The sequence below is a fragment of the Mesocricetus auratus genome, unplaced genomic scaffold (genome assembly GCF_017639785.1).
Source record: "Mesocricetus auratus isolate SY011 unplaced genomic scaffold, BCM_Maur_2.0 Super-Scaffold_100008, whole genome shotgun sequence".
Classification (NCBI taxonomy): Eukaryota; Metazoa; Chordata; class Mammalia; order Rodentia; family Cricetidae; genus Mesocricetus; species Mesocricetus auratus.
Window position 1 is genome coordinate 28,263,428 of NW_024429192.1, and position 21,657 is coordinate 28,285,084.

The following is a 21,657-nucleotide window of genomic DNA, read 5'->3' on the forward strand; positions in this document are numbered from 1 at the left end:
TGTCATTTAGTGTTGCTATCATACTCCAAATACATTTTTATAAAGATTGAGGAAGTGAGACACCGGAAGATCAAGAACATAGATTGGACTCTACATTATAAAATCTTGGACCGGAATTGAATTTTACCGATTCTTGATCCTGTATACATTATTTCTTGCTTGATAAATGTCAGAGGATTTAACTGGTCCATTACATTTTTTTCTGCCAATAGGTGGCGTAGCTACTACTTAGATCAGTGGTTCTCAACTCTTCTAATGCTGGAACCCTTTAATACAGTTCTTCATGTTGTGGTGACCCTCCCCACCATAAAATTATTTTGTTGTTCTTGACAACTGTAATTTTGCTACTGTCATGAATCCTAGTGTAAATATCGAACGTGCAGGATATCTGATATGTGACCCCTGAGAAAGGGTTGCTCAATGACCAAAGAGTCTTGACCCACAGGTTGAAAACCACTGACTTAGAGTTTTAAAATTTACTATTGTGACGACAGAAAGTGCTCCATTTACTGGGAATTTAAAAATTCGTTATTGCTTTGAAATAAGTTCTATAAATGGGAACATGTGTCTTCATTGGTTGTTCTCAAAACTGATTATCTGACAATGATTACTATCATATGTCAGAAACCATGTTAATATTATACCAATCAGGAGACAAAATCCCTTTCAGAATATATGGTACATAGATCCATCGTAGTCCTAAAAGAAAGAGTGCTGCAAAATGGCTTTCACTGCCAAGTTCCACATGTTTGATTCTTAGTGAGGCATTTTTTTCACAGTACTGTTACCTTTATGTCAGGGTCCACTTTTATATTCCTCAACTATATATTTTTAAAATACAAATACAAATATCTGAAAAGTTGTTGAGCTTGTTCCTTAAGATGTATTCAAATCTTCTTTCTCAACTTTCATGAAATATATGAATTAATTGCATTGTACAATATTTTTTAGCTAATTGACCACTATAAAGAAATCCACTAAAGGTAACTTTGTATTCTATAGTAAAGTTATACAAATGTTCAAATTTTTATTGGAAGTTAGATAACAAAACTTCCAAGTAGCATAGAGGTTAAAGATTATTTTCTGAAAAATATGTTTAAGTGAATTGATAAAGGAGTTGTAATAGGAATTCCCAGGTTTATTTATAACAAATCCTAATGGTCCCAGCTCAAGTCACATACCATTGAAAGCCCATGTGTAATCCTTGGGGATTTGATAGACAGATTTTGTCTCTATGAGTAATTGTGTTATCCTGTAGCTACTAGACTTACAGAGTACCTTAGAATCCTTCCCAGTTTAATTTGTGAAACAAAGATACTTCTTCTCTCCTCCCTTCTCCTTATCTTCATCAGTATCTGGCTGAAAGACATGTCACACAGTTCTAGACACTCTGTGACTTCAACATTGACATAGGTCACATCTTTGATCTTTTTAGCTCCTGAGGTTATTCCTTCTTGGGTCTTGAATTCATCTCCATCAGTCCTATTTCATAATTTGCATTTTAATTTCACGACTGCATTCTAGCATCCTTGTTCACTCATTTAAGAAATCCCCTCCAACTACAGGGCTGCCTTTCACAGGGTTCCCACAATCGACTGTTTTCACTCAAATCTTTTTTCTTCTCCCTTTACATCTCTCTCATTATCCCCCTCTTTACTCAGCCAAGAATTTTCAGATTCTTTGGGTGACTTTGTGGCACTATGACCCATGCTGGTCCAGGCTCTGGTCTTCCTGTCCTCTTCACCCCGTGACCTACTTGTTGGCAAAGCTCCAAGACCACTTAAATTCAGCCATTCACCCTCCCATCTCTTCATCAGCTATCTCTGACCCAGCAAGAAAAACCCCTCTGCTCTGTGAACTGGTATCATTTCCAATCTGTATTTACTAATCTCAATTGGGCACTGAACATATATGCAGATGCCAGTTCAGTGTGTAAGCTATTCACACCGTGTTTTTTTTTCTGGACACAACCCCTGACTCTACAAATCTTCCCATCAATGTTTCATAATGTGCCAATGTTATATAAAGTATCAAAATCCCCGTCACCTGCTTCTGAACCAAAGGGAATGCCACCTCTCCCTTTGTTACATAGAGCTTTCTGTTATTTTCTGAAGGCCACTCTGTGGTTGGAAAAAACTTTTATCTGTTAATTGCTGCACACTTAGCTACTTTCTCCCTGTATTTCTCACTTCTGAATTATTGCCAACAACAAAATACTAATCCTCTGACTTCAAGTTCTTATCTCAACCTACCACAGGTGGGTTTGAATTCCCTCCCTTCCATTTCACTCAAGTTGCTTTTGGAAATCTTTCTCCATGATCAGAATGCTGCAGTACCTAATCTTCAGGGTACTTGCATATTTATTTTTCCTTTCGTGACTTTTACTCTGAGGCTCTGTAACCCCACCCACTTCTGATTATCTTCTTAGCCAATAGTTATTTCTTCTCAAGCACTGTTTGCCACTTTTCTCAACACTGGGATCATGATTCCTTTAAAATAAACTTAAAGAAGAGGTGAAGGCAGGCCTTGGTTGCACCTGCCTGTATTCCTGCCTATTTGGGATGCTGGTTCAGGTGTACGAAAAGTTCAACACTTGTCTGGGTTGTTGAGTGAGTTCAAGACCAGCTTGGGCAACACTGTGAGGCTCTGTCTCAAAATAAAAAGTTCAAAGCATGGAAAGGGCTAGGGATACCACTCAGTGGTAGGGTAGTAGCTTAGTTGTGTGGGATCTGTGTTCAGTCACTAGTGCTGAAAAGGAGAGGAAGGACGAAATGGAGAAGAATTTAATCCACTGAATTTAAGGCTTCTCAGAGCTTATCCATCAAGGCCACGGCATTTGGGAAGGTGTGTAGAACAAAGCAGTTCACGCAGTGGCGAGTCAGGAAGCAGGTATCAGGGACATGCTGGTGCCTCACTGTCTTTTCCATTTGTCCCCTTTATTCTGTCCCCAGCTCACACCAGCTAATCCTTCCTAGAGATGCCATACTCACTCCTGCAGAGTTATGCCTCATCAGTCTCCTGAGTCATCCTAAACTCAGCCAAGGTGACAGTAAAGAGTTTCTGCCACACACAACTTAACACTAGTTACTACTATATAAACTATGTAAATTATTTTATTGTGTTTTTCTATTTTGTGTGTACATGTGCATTTGCACATGAATGTTATTCATGTGGACCTACGAGGACAATTTTCTCTTCTACCCTGGAGAATGGAACTCAGGTCATGGACATTTGCCAGCAAGTATTTGGACCCAGGGTACCATCTTACTAGCTCACGTTTGTTAGTTTTAAGTGTTTTCCCCCCAAAATCACTCAAATATCTTGTCAAGCTACAATTGGCCCTTATGTGATCCTGTTCAGACCTGTGGATTGAAATATGCTTCATTTTATTTTCATTTTACCATGAACAAAGTTGGAAATGTTTTGGCCATACAATTCATGTGCATGGGGGGCGGCACATTCAAGACGAACAGGAGGCCAGAAATAACCTAGATGAATGTGTGCTTCCCCCTTGCTTTCCTAGAGTTTCCAGGAATGAATCAGGTCATCACACTTAGGGTGAAAAATGCCAGTACAGGCTGAGTCACTATGCCAGTCCTGAAATTTAAATTTTGTAAAGGAAAGTGATTTGACTCATAACATACATATTAAAGGGTAATAAAATAGTCTTTCTGATCTAGTTTCCATAAAATTCAAAAGTTGTGTACAGTGCTTTATCATAATGACTGGGATGGCATGTGAGCACTGAGGAAGGTAACCACACAAATAATTATGTTAAAGGATAATATCAAAGAACCATGTACTTGGGTCATTGTGGTGATTGCTTTGTATTAGAAACTAGTGATCCCACTTGTCTTTTGTTTTTGTTCACCTACTGAGATATATCTATGTATGTTGTTATGAAATTTAAAACAATATCAAACTCTCCTTACAGTTTGAACTATCCTCAGGTGTAGAGAAATCAATTTTACAGAGTAATAAGTTTATTTTGTGTGCAAATATTCCCCCTTAAACACAGGAAGCCTTGATCACACACTGCAAAGTCCCTCTGGGCTGCTGTGTTTTCTATTTGTAAGTACAGCATCTGCTTGTTTTGAATTGATATCACCCATCAGTCAGGCATATGGATTGAGCAACAGTGAACAGTCATGGAGCATCTACTTAAAAACAAACAGGGAACTTAAGCATTGTACAAAATATCTCTGACATTAAAATGTAAAGTGTTAGCTCAGAGATCAAAAAACATTTTATTTTAAATGCTTTCTCACGGTAGACCAACTAGCATATATTTGAGTCTTTGTATATCTTTTGGTCACATTTGAAAATACTGCTCACAGGCTGAGTTCAAGTATGTATTTATTTATGGACAATGGAATTTAAAATTTCATATAAACTGCACACAGCATCATTCTTTGCTGTTTTCAATGACTTGAAAATCATTAAGTAGTTTATGGACACCCGAGGGAAACGATCGTGTGTGTTTGCCTATTGTTCCACAATTTGCAAACCCTTAACTTATTTTAAGGAGTGGAGATAGATACATTAAGCAATACCTGTGTCTAATACATGACATTGGTCAGTATGCTGTGACATAGGCTCTATGTGACTGTAGTGAACTGCAACTATTTTATGAATATTAATATTGTTTCTTATGGGTGTCAGATGGAATATAATAGAGCTCTCTATTCCTGTCCCTTGGAAGATAAAGATGTTGGTAGTTATAAAATTCTCCCAGTTGTGCTTCCAGTTCCTAAGCCTTAGTTCAGCTAATTGGGTTTATTGCACACTATGGGAACCTGGAAAATGGCAATTCTCAGGGTAGTTCCTTTCTGGCAATCATTCAAGAATCCCAAGTGTAAGTCATTTCTTTTCCCCTAGGCAAGCAACTGCCATTCAAACCTAAAGGGGAAAGATGAGAGGGTACACCATTCTGAGGACTGGAGCAGTAACCCTCCCAAGGCTGGAGTCCATCTGGTAGGCGAGTTGCCAATGAGTCTGCATGGGTAATGCAACCATGGAAGTTGACCCTATCCTGCAGATAGCTTCATCGGTTACTCTTCTCACTGTCCTGAGTTTATCTTACACTGTTTGATGTACAGTATCCTGGGAAGTAGTATAGATATTCAGACAAGTGGATGACCTTGTGTTGTCATGAAAGGAAGAAATAAAAATCAAATTAACATTACTTTGATGGATAAAACCTAGGTAAAGAGGAAACCTCAGCAGGTGGATATGCGAAAATCATCAAGTTAGTTACATATATTTTGTAACACCTCAGTGCTTAAAAATAAACTCCTCAGACACAAAACGTTTGCCTTGAATTCATAGAATTCAGAATGTATTCAGTTGTAAATTATAGTCTATTTGCCACAGCATAAAAAGCCCTGCATTAGACAACATGATATTTTTCTTTCTGTAATTATAGAAGCTAAGAAAAATGAACTCATTGTCTAGGTTGGGAAATCTTTCTCATTTACCTAACTTCTGCAAAGCGAATGATACTTACTTCATTCTTGTACTTTAAAATGCAATGTGAAGTCTGAATTTAATCTACAGTCTTTAACAGACAACAATCAGCTGAACAAATAAATGATGTTTTAAAGTGTATACATGAAATAGGAATATTAATTACATCATGAGTAGACAAGCCTTTACTTCACTTAAGCTCATGCGACATGCAATAAATAATTATTTAATATTTGTTTATTTAGGCAGTTTTCTATTTTAAATGTGATATATAATTTAAATTTAAATATGATATGTAATTAACTTAAATATAAATATAATTTTGAAATATAACTTAAGGATTTTTTGAAATAAGCAGTGATAAGAATATAATTAGTAGCAAATTCAGTTTTTTTTTACCTCTAAGCTATTGTTGTTTAATGTCCAATATTAACAGTTAAAAATAAGAATGTAATCCTATACCAATAGTAATACTATTATCCCAACACCAATGCCTAAACATACAGGAATTTCCCATTTAACAAGTTCCCAGGCAAAACCCATTTACTCCCAGAGCCTTGCACTTGAATATAAATGCTGTCTTCTTTTCCTATCCCTAATGTAATTGCCTCTGTATATAGCAGAATGGCTAATGCCACCACTTGTTTCCTATTTGTTTTGCTTCCTGCTGCTGAATGAACAATCAGTGTTTACAGATTTGCAGCAGTTGTAGTCTTCTGACTTTGTCTCCTTTCAAACTGGAAAATGAGAAGCATTTTATATTTGTTGCTCTGGCATTTCTGGAGTAGCTAGGACATTCACAGTGCAAACCACTGTTATTCATACTGTTATAATTCCTAAGCAGTTAAGTCATTACTAGTAATCATAGCAGGCTTGTAGTACAATACCTTATTTGGGAATGTCATGTGAGATGCCCACAGCAATACAGAAAATAAAGTCCAACTTGTGTGACTGAAGAGGGATTTATTGCTGACCCCTGACAGAGGGATCTCTTGGGAAGTATTATAGTCTTCTGTGGGGTAGATTATATGAACCTGACAAGGAACCGGTGCCCTGAGGAAAGGCGCTATGAAAACCTAACCACATATCATTTCTTTTACCCGTTATCAAAGTCGTATTTTCTCTTGACACAAAGCCTTAGCCGACAGTGTTTTTGGTAACTAAGACATTAGCCAAAGTGAACAAATTTAACAACAAGAAAGACACTCTGGACATTGAGCAAGTCTTGATCTCTGCTTCCCTCTCTGTCTATGAACAAACCAGAAAAGCAAGCTCACTGTTTTTTAACTACAGCACTTTCTCTGAGTAACTGGAATTTGCTATGAGATCCAGAGTTGTTTCAAAGTAAAATGGAATGATGACTTTGATTTATCATCCCCAAGAGTCTGAAGAATTTAACATATACTGGTCTAATTCTAAAATGTAAAAACTACATTTGTCCAAACCCCAGGTCCTCTCTCCAAATAGAACGTGTAATTGTTCTTTAAAATGCCACACATGAAGAAAAACTCACCAATGGGAAAGTCAGGGCACAGTAAACTCTTAGCACTACCTCCTGAGCCACCTACTTGATTGTCACCTGTCACTTACGTTATATAAAGTGAAAAAGTAATAGCCTACACAGTAGTGTGAAAGTCTAAGTTAGTATTACTTATTATTTATAGTCACCATGAATAAAACATGTGATGCTTTTACTTCTCACATGTATAGCATGAAATATTTTGCCTTACAACCACTTAAGGAAACAGTATAAGCCACGTGGACTAAGCTCACATATTTAAAAACATTGCAACCAGGTTTTCTCACTACTGTCCTGTTCAATATACCCAGAGACTAAACACATTTAAGTCATTTCAAACAGAAATGTATAAATTACAAGGCAAATGCCCTTTTTAACTATAAAATGGTATTTTCTCAGTCCCATTAGTTCCAAGAGCTAGAAATATTTGAGGTGAGTTTCTCCCAATTCTGGCTAGACAGAAGCCAGAGAATTCTAAATTCATCTAAAGATCTGAAGGTGCCAGTTTATTTGTGTTCTTGTGGATGTCAGATATCTGATTCTGATCATCTTTAAACAGCTCAATACATAAGTACACATGGAAACCAAAAGCCCGTGAATAATGCCTATAGAATTGAAATAAAATGTCAACATTTTTATCTACACTTCTGATACCTCTTAATCTATGCTAAATTTTTCTCTGTTGTAAACCTTCAAAATATATAGCCATATAATCCCTGAGATCAGTCAGTACTGAACCTTAGCGAGGAAATATGATTTTTCAGGTGTAAACAAACAATGACAGAGATCTTAAGATGAAAACAGCATGCCAAATTAAGCAACTGGTCAAATTTAATTATAAATATTTTTAAAAGATGATATATAGGAATCAAACCATATAAGTAAGAGTTTGAAATATAAAATCCTCACTTTTAAAAATAGCCTTATTTGTGTGTGTGTCTCTGTATGCTCGTGAAAGCGTGTGTGTGTGTGTGTGTATACACTTGTGAGAGCATGGTTGGGGACACTGATGGAGACTAGAAGAGCACAGAAGAGCTCCTCAGACACATTAAAGTTAGAATTACAAGTGGTTGTTAAACTCCCAAAGTAAGTACTGGGAACAATTATCAGGTCATCTAGTAGAGCAACACATGCTTTTATCCACTGAGCTGTTTCTCCAGCCCTAAAATTTCTAACCTTTAAGATGGAAGGAGAGGCCATGAACCAATGAGTCTACAGAAGGTATAAAAGACAAATTCATTCATCAAAAACTGGCAAGGAATGAAAAGCTATGCCACACTTAAACTATAAAATTGCAAGGTAATAAAGTATTTTGTCTTGGCCACTGTATTTATGTTAATTCACCACAACAGAAAGAGAAATTAATATGTATCCTGTTGTTTTCTAATCTTTGGAACTTACTGGCTTACCACTATGGAATGTTTCAAGTTGTTCCCTGTTATTTTGAATAGAATCCAGACAATTGCATCAGAGAAATAACATGGGAAGTATGTCCACAATGCATATACAAAATCCATAATGAGTCACCAAGCCATTATCATGGTTTCAAATTGAGTTTATTTTCTTAATTTATTAGTTGATTTTATTTTTTACTGTATCATATGCTCAAGCTATACCTTTATGAGTGTTTTTTATTATGTCATATCCGACAAGTGAAATTTAATTAAGGACTATTTTATTCATTTAATGGTTATTGTTAATCTCAGGTTGACCACTGTCTTCTCTTCATTGCATTGGATGTAAATTTTGTTGTTTTAGAAGTAACATTGAGTGTCACTGATAGTACCAGATTAGAGATGTGTGCTGGTCATAGTGAATTGATTTTTTTGTTTGTTTCAGTTTTTGTTTATTTGTTCGTTTGGGGGTTGTTTGTTTGTTTTTGTTTTTTGCTTACTATTTTTTTATTTTAGAAACAATCTAATTTTACATATCAATTCCCCAATTCCCTTGCCCTTCCATCCTCCCATGCCGCATACCATGCCACCAGCCCATTCCCCACCCACTCCCCAAGGATAGTGAGGCTTTCCATCAAAGTCTGTCACATTATTTGGGGGAGACCCTAGGCCCCCTTTCATGTATCTAGTCTGCAATAGTATTCCTCCATAGTGAATGGGCTCCCAAAGACCATTTGTGCACTGGTTTCACTGTTAGAGGTTCCGTAGACTGCCCAGGCCTCCTAACTGGCACCCACATTCAAAGGGCTTTGTTTGGTCCAATGTTGGTTCCCCAGCTTTATGACTGATGGGTCAGCTGGTTTTGTGGGTTTCTCCAGCATGGTCTTGGCTCCTTTGCTCATCCCTTCTCCCTCTCCACAACAGGATTCCAGGATTTATGGCTCAGTGTTTAGCTGTGGGTGTCTGCTTCTGCTTTGATCAGCTACTGGATGAAGGCTATAGGAATGGCAACCAAGGTAGTCATCAATCTCATGATAGGGGAAAGGCATCAAAGGCAGCTTCTTTGCCACTGCCTAGATTCTTAGTTGGAGTTATCCCTGTGGATCCCTAACATTTTCTTTGTACCAGACCTCTCTCCAAACCTATACTGGCTCCCTCTATCAAGGCATCTCCTTTCTTGCTCTCATCTGTTCCTCCCCTTGACTCAGTCTTCCTGATCTCTCACGGGGGAGAGGGGTGATCAGGAGTGAACTGTCTTTTTTTTAAGTTCCAGGAAAGCAGTCTCTGTCCTGGGAGGATTTCAAGAATTACACCGTCCATTTGGATTCTTTGCTGGACTTTTTGATGGATGGTCTTAAATAACATGTAAGCAGAATGTTCAGAAACACTGACAAAATAGGGTAAGTATGGTATATTTTGAGATAATGTTGTGTATCATATTTACAAGAGGTTTTTATCTTTATGTAAGGTTGGCTTGGCCAGTTTATTGGTTGTATGTATTTGGGTGTCTATGCAAAAGCTGCTTCAATACAAATAATCAAGGAAATAACTATGTTACATGTCACATTTCCAGTAAAACAGACAAATCCACAAAAGAGTTTGTTCTAGTAAATCAAAACCCCATTAATCCTTACATTAAACTTATAGAACAGAATAAACAATCAACTGCTCCTGGAAATTTTATATAGATTTGTGAAACTATCATTTAGGTAATTTCTTTCTTAAATGCAATTGCTACGGTATCACTGACCATTGGGGGCAGGCACCTTTAGCCCCAGCACTAGGGAGGCAGAGGCAGGCAGATCTCTGAGTTAAAGGCCAGTCTGGTCTACAGAGCATGTTCCAAGACAGCCAGGGCTATACAGAGAAACCCTGTAATGAAAAACTACAGAAAAATTTACTGTGGCATGTTCTGTCGCTAAAATCTAAACAAAGTTTAGTTATCTATGCAGAATACTTTTCTTATTTCAAAATAATAATAATTAAAGAAAAAGAGGTCCCAGATTTGAGACACAGAGGGGAGGAACAGCAGGAGTTGAGGCAGAGAAGGGTACAATACTGATAAATGAAATTCTAAAATAAAAAAAGAGTTTCACTTAAAATGTTTATACCAGGGAGAAATATTTCCTGATAACTAAATTCATGAAACATTTATAAAATAGAATGCTAATGTCCTAACACATATTGAGAAATATGCCACCCCATACCAGAATGTAAGACTAAGCTAGAGGATGTAAGTGTAGACAGAAACAGTTCTTTTCCGAGCACATGTAAACTGTGGTTGTTATCAGGAGGAAGTGTCTACATTGCTACAGCAACTTTGCTTCATGCACAGTAATTCATTTGCTCAGAGCTCACTTCCATTAGTTGTATATTTGCTGAAATGAAATTTCTGATGAATATTTAATCAATCTGTTTTCCATTATTGATTCCTACGATTTCAAAATTCAATAGCACTAATATGCCAAGGTTCTACTCCTTTCTCACTCCTCTGGTTCATTCATTAAAATATAACAGTTTGAAAAGTGTCACAAAGACACTTTCAACCTTTAATTTTCTTTTAGTGAAATGTCTAAATAACTAGATGGTAAAAATGAAAATTATTAAGTGTTAATTTATGTTTACTGTATAAATATTTATCTTATCAATGTGAATATACATTAAAATATCATACATCATGAATAAGTAATACCTTACCAGCTTTTTGTGAGCATCCCTGCCATCAGGCTTATGCAATCCATAGATAGGACTTCTCACATAAAAAAATGTAATAAATCTTTCAGTAACACCCATCCCTACTTGTGGAAGCCAGATAGCATCCACTGAACTCACTTGGTGAATCAATCAGTATGAAAATGATTTAACATGTACTTAATTTGCTTTGTAGATAAGGATTAAAAATCTAGAAACTTTAAGTATTATGCAATAGCATCCAAATATTATAGTCAAATGAGATTGGAAATTAGATTCTATCTTAGAGTTTTAAGGAGTGGATTACCAATGCCTCTTCCAGAGATGAAAAAGAGGCACAGTATGGAAAGGGATATCATCATCCAAAAGTTTTCCATGAATCTTCTTTTATGTTTTAAATCTTTTTGACATAGAAATGCGATTATGTTAATATATTCTGCCACAAATCACCTAGTGGCTTCCAACATAACTCACAGACAGTCTGTTCACATGTACTTGTCCTGACCCCTTAAGCCTTCTGCAATTTGGCCCTTTTGCCACCCTAAGCTGAGTGACAACTGCCCTTCCCTTCTGTTGGATTCACCGCATCCACTCTGGTTTCATGTGCTTCTTAAAGATATCAGGTGAATTATTCTACAACAGATGAATTATAAGGATGACACATTTCCTTTCAGTGTGTGGATGAAATACATTTATGTGGCACATGCACATGTGTGAGGTGCTTGTATACATATGCATGACTATGCATACATCCATATATATGAATGTGGAGGCCAGAAGAGAACATAGGGAATCTTCCTCTACTGTTCTCCATCTTACATTTAGGTCAAGTTTCTCACTCTACTTGGGTATCACCCTCTGTCACAGGCTGAATAGCCACAGAGATTCACAGGTCAGTGTCCATTTGTAATGATATGATCGTATATTTAGAACATTTCTAAAAGCCCACAAAGTTAGAATACATAAATTATCTAGATCCATAAGTTAGAAAATAACTATGCAAACACCAGTAGCAATTATTTCCATTAACAACAAAGTATTTGTTTAAAAAATATTGAAACTACATAGCATAATTAATAATGATGGTAACTCAACTCCATTAATATTCAATGTGCTTGCCAAGCATGCAAGGAAGAAATGCTGGTTTTCAAAAAATTATGGTAGAAACATATGGAATGGTGAAAGCTTACTTTACCCCAGATTGTATGAAAAGTCAATACAGACAGCAAATATACATCTTACTGTACATGATCTTGGATTAATGTATTTTAATAGAAGCAGTGATAATCATTAATTCAATGTGTAGTATCATCTCACAGTTTTCTTTACACACTGAATAAAAATGCCACAGTAGCATGAATAAGTAGTGGGAAAGTAAAGTTTCTTTACTACCTGAACAAGGGGGAGCTCATGGACCACAGAATGATAACTGAGAGGCCAGCATGGGACAGATCCAGACCCCGGAACGTGGGTGTCAGTGAGGAGGCCTCAGCAATCTTTGGGGCCTAGGGTACTAGACCAGTATTTATTCCTGGCATCTAAATGGACTTTGGGAACCCATTCCACATGGAGGGATGCTCTCTCAGCCTGGACACATGGAGGAGGACTTAGGCCCTGCCCTGAATGATATGACAGACTTTGGAGATCCCCCATGAAGGGCCTCACCTTCCCTGGACAGTGGAGTGGGGATTGGATGGGAATCTGGGAGTTTTGGTGTGGGACAGGGGTGGGGGAGGGAGGAGGGGAGGGAGAGGAAGTTGGGACTGACATATAAAGAAAGCTAATTTAAATAAAATTTAAAAAAGGAAAAAAATAAAAAGATATAATTAAAAAACACTTTTTAACTTTTTACATACCCCTAAGGACACTATACTTCAATTAATTACATTAAGTTAGAGAAGTAGATTCTGCATTGAAAATGATTATTAATCAAATGCATTCTACCCCCATTTACATTAAATGTATTCAAAAGCAAAGTCATAAATATCAATGTTTTCACCAGGTTTGAAACATTTCATGCATTCAGGAAGCAATCAATAAAACCTGGGAATTTTCATAGCTAAAATCTTTAAGATTTCTCTTATTGCTGTGATTTTTAAAAATTCAATAATTGATGAAATTTAATCAAGATTTTCTCTATTGTAATCACTAATAGAAACTTGGCTCCAAAATTTGGGAATCCATTTAACTGTGGGTATTTAGTTCTTCTATGTTATATGAAAACATTAGCTACATGAATTTATTATTGCTATTATTATTATTATTATTATTATTTCCTTCCCCCTTTAAAACTGTATTAACTGTAGACTTATATGAAGCTTGACTTCATCCCAAATTAAATTTAATCCTACACATAGTAATATGCTGAATACTGTTTAAATGAGTTACTGTGAGAATAAATTAAAAATAATTGTGTGCTACATAAACTAGTTCAATGGTTTATATATATTTATATATCATTATATGTATTAATGATAATCAACAACAAATTAAATATCTTTGAGATTTCAGAATGGATAAGATCAGTTAATCAAAAGGCATATCATTCTTCTGAGAATTTGGAGAAGGGAACATTCATCCCTTGCTGATCGGAATGCAAACTTGTAAAGCCGCCATGGAAGTCAATGTGACAGTTCGTTAGAAAGATCTGCTGCACCACTTTTGGTTATACATGCAAAGAATACTTCATCTTACAGCAGAAACACTTATTCAACCATATTCATCACTGCTCTATACATACAAGTCAGGAACTGGAAACAACCTAGATGTGTCTCAACACATGAATAGATAAAGAAAGAGAACGTAATACAGTGACACAAGGGAATATTACTCATTTGTTGAAAAGAAAGAAATCTGCAGGTAAGAGGATGTAAACTGGAAAAAAAACATCCAGAGTGAGGTGACCCATATCCAGAAAGACAAGTATAGTATGTATTCCCTTAGATGTGGATATTAGATGGTAAGTCAGTGATAATAAAATTACCAACCATAGAAAAACAGGAGTTAGGTGTAGAGTAAGAAACATGGAATGGGACAGAGAGATCTCCTTAGGAAGGGGAACCAGAATATACATACGTGGATGGATTTGCAGGGGTAAGGGAACTTAAACGGGAGAAGTAAGTGAAGAGAGGGAGGGAGATGTAGCGACAGAGGAAATGTGGGGTGAGACAGATAAAACTAAGAGACATTTAAGAGGTAGGATAAAATTGTAATACAGTAGAATCTTTCTAATATATATTCATACACACGTGTGCGTGCACACACACACACACACACACACACACACATATGTGTGAAGGTGATCCAAATAAAATCGCCAAATAATAAGTGATACAGATCCCCAACTGGCTATCTGTTGCTAACAAATGAAACTGCCAGTCTGGTTTACATCTTATTGGGGTCTGGGTTACATCTTATTGAGTTGTTGACCAATGGGATCATGGGAATCCCCAAACAACCCAGACTATTGTCGAGATCATACATTGCTCTCCACAAACTGATAGCAAGGCCCCACTACTGAAAAAAAATTCTACACAATTCATTGACCATGGAGAAACCAAGCTGCTGCCTACATAGAATATTAACCCTAGGTCCTAGGTTTTTTTTGGTACAAAGAGATACTCAGCATGCTTCCAAAATAGAAAGGTAAACACCAAATCATCCACAAACCCTTTGATTTACAGTACTATTCTTCTGAAAGATATGTTAGACAGTGTGCCAAAAAGCCTGTGGTAGTAACCAACAAATATCTGACTTAAGGCCCAGTCCCTAAGATGGAATCTGTGCCCAGACCAATAACCTGAGGCTAGATATCCCAGTAGCCTAGGTTTAAAAACAAGCAATAAAAATATAGGATAGAACCAAATATTGCTGATCTGAAAAAACATATATAGCAGTAAAATGACTTCTAATAACAACATAGACTTATAATCAGTCTCTTACTCGGCCATCATCAGAGAAAGTTCCTTCTGTAGCAATTGAGAACAAATCCAGAGAGTGAGACCTACAAACACTCACCTCTAAATGGGATGTCTCTCCAAATCTCTCCCCTCAGGTCTCAGCAACCCCTTCTGAAGAGACAGTGGAAAGAAGTAAGAACCAGATGGGATGGAGGACACCTAGAAAACAAGGTCCTCTAAATCAATATGATGGACACACATATGAACTCAGAGACTGAAGCAGCATACACAGACCCTACACAGGTCTGTACTAGATAGGGCGCTAAACCTGAAAGGCAAAGTGAACACAAGCCCTCATCTGAACCCACAATCAATCTCCAATCAGTAACTACTTGCAAATGAAACTTCAGTTTTCTCCAATGATGCCTCACTGAGGAACAAACTACTTTTAAGGATATACTACATGCCCCTTAGTAGGTAGCCAACAGAAAATCAACTCAATGACATCTTTAGAGGTCAGGTAAGGACTTTTCCTTCTTTCAAAATTTTTGTGTATTTATTTACATTAATATTTTCTTCTCCATTTTACCCTACAGGTCCTTTGTGTATACATCATGGCCTCCAGTTCAGTGTTTGCATGAGATTCCTGAATGTGTGAACAAATGGGTCTCTGTTTCTCGTGCCTTCTTTTGTGCTCTCTTCCTTCTGTTTGTCTTGCCCTATTCCAATGCATTAATTTTGTTTTATGTTATTATATTTTGTTATTTTTGTTGTTAGCTTTGGAAGCCATTTGTTTTCTAATGAGAGACAGAAAAGGAGTGGATCTGTGTATAAGGGAGTTGAGGAGGACTGGGAGAGTGGAACGAGGGGAAACTGTAATCAGAAGAGATTAATATGACAAATATATGAGAATTATATGAGAAAAGACATCTATTTTCAATAAAAGAAAATATATTTATAACCATTTTCCATTCATTAAACATAATAAAAACAGGTCTGTGCCCTGACTTCCTTTCATAAAATACTATAAACTATAAGATGAAATAACCCCCACTGAAAAAATTATGTATCTTTTTGTTACACCATTTGAGACACTATAATACTGTTCTTTACCAGAAAATCAACATTTTTAAAAGGAACAGTGAATAAAAGAAAATCTCTCTTTCAAAATAAGTAAAGGATATATTCCCATCTCTCACTGAAAAATACAGATAACTGTTCTTACCATGAATACATTATATATAATGCAGTTTTAATGGAAGCACAGTGAACAAAATTGTCATTATTTTTTAAAATTATAAAACAGAATTTATATATATATATATATACATATATATAGTTTTATGTATATACAAATGTTGAGTATCCCAGTCAATATCACATATATGCTAGAAAAATAAGCCACATCTTTGTAATAATCAGAATAAGAATCTTTTGTCATCTTTGTTTCAAGTGCTATTATGCATCTGCTCATTCAAGCATAACAACTTGTGATAAAATTGACAAAATGAGGAAATATATAATTTCCAACATATAGAATGAATGAGAAAAATTTAAACATGTACTTTATCTGTGCTGTTTAAGAATAAATTTTGTACATCTTAACATTGTTTCTGTGGTTAGTTTAATTCTAATTAGCAAATGAAAATGCTTGAAAATATAGTGTCTAATAATTTTGTCTAAGATATTTGTGCTGAGAAATTTTTATTGCTTACCACACTGTTCTTTATTTAATATACATATCATAAATATTATGATATTATGTATATTATTTAGATGCATTTTTTAAAAATTCCCATTTCTAGATATCCACAGTGTTGTCTTCTTCAGCTCTTGAGAATGACAAATATATACACAGATACGAATTATATTACATCATTTTATATTTTATTATATGTAATCAAAAGACTAAGCTTAACGTAGAATAATGAAGGAGTCTATACTATGTTTATCACAAAGTTAGGGATTGTTGGATGTTTGTGGCATTAATGTTGGTACAGTGATGTGGTTCAAAGTATCTTCTAGCAGAATTTACAGTCTGGTTAACCCTTTGGCTTCACTAGGCAATGATGATTTTCTAACATTACTCTATTTGGGTTTAAGTGGCTTCACTCAGTCCCCACACGCCAGTTCTCTGGATCAGTAGAAGAAAAGGCTCTTGGGACAGATCCTGGCAATGTGGTGGAAAGGAGAATGCTAGTTATGCAGGGCATTCACAAATGTATGCAGTGCCACTCAGTAACATCTACAAAGCGTCCATTTTATAAATTGTCAAAGAAGCCATTGTTGCAAAATGATACCGTACGAAAAGCTGTCAGTTCTATTCTCAAATTGACATTCCACACATGCTGCTTTCAGTTGAAGACCCTTAATGAACTTATTCTCCTTCCCTTCTTCCCCTGCTTCATTTGCTCTCTTCTTTCTTACTGCTCTTCAAATAGGCATCAGTTGATGATGTATAAAGCTGTTGGCAAAGTGAGTTCTATAAGAGGCTATCCTGTTGGTACACTGACAGCTATTTAAAGAAACTTGGGGAGTATCATCAGGACCTGTTTGTTGTTCAAGTAGTCAACAGTGATTGCAATAGAAACTATGACACCTCCCTGGGTACTGTCAATCAAGCATTTGAATGTTAAAAACAACAACAACAAGAAAAGTGTGTGCTTTAAGCAAAACAATAAATAGTTCTGCAATCTTATCTGTTAAAAGGAAAAAAGCAACAATGGCTTGTCTGACCCTGTGGAGTTTGACATCCAGCCTGGGATGCTTTTGACAATGAAGAGTAAAAGACACATGCCTCAGTCAACAGTTAAGGATGAAGCACAAGCTGATTGTTAATTCCCCTGGGATCTCCATTGTGCTCCTAGTCACTGAAGTTGCTTGTGTTAAATAAGCCATCAGTGAAGGGAATGGCCTGCCATTCTTGTTAATTTGCATAATGCTATTCTTATTGCTCTATATTCTCAAGCTTGAATATACCAGGTAGACAGTCTTTTCACCCTGCCTGCTGGGAGGTCTCTATGAAGATGACAAGCAAACAGACATGGCTCTTGTTCTCAGAATTGTCATGTTGGGGATATCCAGTGACTGACAGCTGTTGGGATGGAGGAAAGGCAGATTTTTACATATGTTTACTGCCTTCCACTTTTCTCATGTCCCCCCATCCAGACTATTGTTATTCACGGAAGAGATAAATTCCTACTCTTCCAAAGTAGACGCCAAAGAAAGGCAGAGCTAAGGGACTGGAAATGATCACTATGAGGGAAATAAAATGTGGGTCATACTTACTGATAAGTGTAACTATGGAATAGTCTCATAGTTAGAATATAACGGTCTTAACATTCTTAGCCAAACATTTCTTTCCTTGTTACCAGGATGAATCAGAAATCTTAAGTCCTATATATATTCTCAATAGAAAATCATTTTTAAAATGTTCAAAATGTATCTAGCCTGATTTGGTTTAACCCATTTAAGTCTTAATACAAACAGCATTGCTATATATTTTTTATTGTAGCAATAAATTTGTCTGAGTAGTATGAAAATTTCTGTAGCACTATACAGAAATGCTGACACTTGTGTATTTTCAAATAGTATTCTCTTTTGCTTTGTTTGCTGCTTGACACTCAATTTCATAATCTTGCTGAACAATCATGTAGTGATGTCTCATTTCGAATCAGGAGGAGTAATAGATTTTGAGGCTTATACAAAAGATTGGCAGAGAAAAGATATTACAGACTTACTCGAATGAAGAAACCAAATTGATGGAATTTCTGTGCCCACTGTGTTATCTAAAACTTTAGGGAAAAATGTTTTTCTGTGGTATATAATTTACTCAACATGAGTGGGTTTTGTAGTGCTATTGAAAAGACTTTCTACCACTTACTGGCTTCAGGATGATGAGATGTTAAGTTCTTTGATCCAAAGCCAATTTGTTATAGCCAATATTATAACACAAATGTAGTTCAAAACGGATTGAGTTATGCATAGCCTGAGGAAATATATCAGTCTTTAAATACAGCTTCATAAAATAAGTGAATCTAAAACATTGAAGTATATGTTCTCCAAAAGTGTCATGAGTCTTGAATTTAGTATATTTGAAATTTTAATGAACTTATTACATATGTGTGTATATGTATTTCATAAATATTGTTAGTTTATATGCACATACACACATGCATTCATTTTCTTTCATGTCAGCAAGCAACAACAGTTTATAAAATGCACATTCTCACTCTAAGAATTTAAATCCTTGATACGTTAAAATAAGTTTGATTTCTCCCTTCTACTTTTCAGAGCATTATAGTCTTTGATAAAACAAATACATAGCCACGATGAAACAAAATTGATGACTGACATAAGGAAATCAAGCTAGAACAGAATGGAGAACTTCTTCCCTGCCAACTAGCTTCAATACTTCCAAAAGGTATTGGACACGCTGCCCTACCTGGACAGGCTGGACAGAAACCTTACTGTGAGCAAGGACCATTCCATCTTGTAAAACTCTTCCATTTTGGTTGAACTGTGATAATTCTTAAAACTACACTAATTAGGTTCCTAGATATAAGCTAACTTGTTTCTCTAGATTCTTGCCTTCCCTGACCTAAGGATTCCAAAGAATGGCCAGTTCGGAGATTCTTGTTTACCACCTTTCTTTAACTGACTACTCACGGGTTTCTCCTAGCAAGGGCCAACTACAGGTGAAGAAAAAAGCAGGAAATTTTCAGCCCACTCCATTTATGCCCTATAAAACCCTAGCTCATAAGTGGATGGTGGGCTCTTATTGTTATAGACATCCTCTAAATGTTTTTGCCCCCAAAATAAGAGTCTGAACAATCTTTATTAACTCAGCTGCTAGTCTGCCTTTCCTTCTCATTGATCTTTCACCTATGACCTTTAACACTAATCTGCCAAGCAAGAGGCACCACTCCATGCAAAAATACTGTGAGTGTTGTGAGGATAACCAATAAATCTTGTCTGACACCCCCTACAAGAGAAAATTCAAACCCATTAGTATAAACCCAGTCAAAGAAGCATGGCTACAGGGTATTAGGTCCCAGGCAAGAAGTTTAAGGCATTGTTTAGGCCATGTGTAATTCTGCTAAAATGTTCTCTAAAGACTTATACTCATGGGCAAGCAATACTCAGACAAATAAAATCTCTTTGAAATAAGCAGCAGCGAATGCAGAGATGTTTCAAGGAACATATAGATAAGCAATGGCTGAGCATCCAGCCATAAACAGGATATTTAAGTCACCTGCTCTGAGTCTCAGGGATCACTACAGAAGAGGGAATAGAAACACTGCAAGAAACAGAAGACAGAGAGAAACAGTGAGGTGCTGTTCCTTGTATGCATCAGCCATCTGAGTCATGACTTCCACTAACTCTGGATAGATACAATAGCTCTTCAACAGCCTATGTCTATGGACAGTTTATAAGTGATCAGGGAGGGACTCATGAAATCTTTTCTTCTTCCAGGTGAACTGCTGGATACTGATGGATTCTGGGGGGAGAAATAGTTTGTGACTTCATTTATTTCTTATTGAGAAGACCATTATGGTCTCACAAATGGTCCCCATCATAGAGATGGTCCTGATTACTCTCAATGGACACAAATATATAAATATATAGATACAGATAGGTAGATGATATATAAACAAATAGGTAGATGATATATAGATAGGATTAAATGTTTAAAGGGGGCTTGTAGCAAAAAAGGGAAAAGTTAATAGTGAGAGGGAGACTAACTGGAATATTATAATAACCAGAATGTACTATATACATATATAAAATTATGAAAGAATAAATTTAGCAAAAGGTTAAATAAATAAATAAATGGAAAAAGAAATGCCAAGACAATATTGTTAGAATGTTATTTTGTTTCTACCTTTGCTGTTTATTCTGTAAGAACAAAAATCGTTTGGAAAGATCTTTTAGTCAACACCAGCTTGATGAATAGCTCAGCAGTGTAGAGTTCTTGTTCTTCCAGTAGACTCAGTTCCATTATTACCAGTACCTGCCCAGTAACTCACAACCGCCTAGTTCCACGGAATATGACACTCTCTCCTCTTCTGGCCTTTATGCAAGTATGATACTGTGAGTGCATGGGGTACACATACAAACATGCAGGCAACTCACACCCATAAAGTTACATAAATAAAACTAAACTAAAAATTTTATAAAGATAACAAGAATAATCTCTAATGCAGAATCATATGTCCATTTCTGTGTCTATCTCACTATAACACAATGAATTTGTCGCTAGATTAGGAGTCCTACATTGCTCATTTTACAAAACACATATTACTGTAGGCACAAATTTAGTGAATGTAATTACGAAGTTATATAACCAAGGGTTTTTAAAATTCTTCTAGCATACATGTCTAATATGATTTTCATAATTTGCATGTCAAAAATATACAATACTTTATTCAATCACCTGTTTATTCCGCAAAAGGGACAATATTATTGTATTACTGGGATAGAGAAATAGTAATAATAGTAATAATAATAATAATAATAATAATAATAATAATAACCTAGCCTCACATGGAACTTACAGTGCAGAACAAGGAACAATTAACAGACTGATAATTCTGTAATTATAAGACATCAATGAGGAAAATAAAGCATAAGTAAAGACAATGACATTAAGCAAAGTGGTACATGAAAACATTGGAGAACTTGGGGA

The 21,657-nt window shown here is 36.0% G+C and overlaps 1 long non-coding RNA gene across 3 annotated transcripts in view; it reads left to right on the plus strand.

The window, feature by feature from the left end:
• The window catches only part of LOC110339600, a 70,328-nt gene extending 48,937 nt beyond the window's left edge, over positions 1–21,391 (plus strand). The window contains exons 1-4 of one of the 3 annotated variants that reach the window (XR_002381641.1): positions 9,344–9,395; positions 9,647–9,779; positions 15,125–15,489; positions 19,263–21,391. This is a non-coding gene — a long non-coding RNA (uncharacterized LOC110339600). Of the gene's footprint in view, positions 1–9,343; positions 9,396–9,646; positions 9,780–15,124; positions 15,490–15,565; positions 15,696–19,262 lie in introns of those variants that run through there. The other 2 variants (XR_005878709.1, XR_005878710.1) reach the window with 2 other exon arrangements.
• The last annotated feature ends 266 nt before the right edge of the window (positions 21,392–21,657 follow it).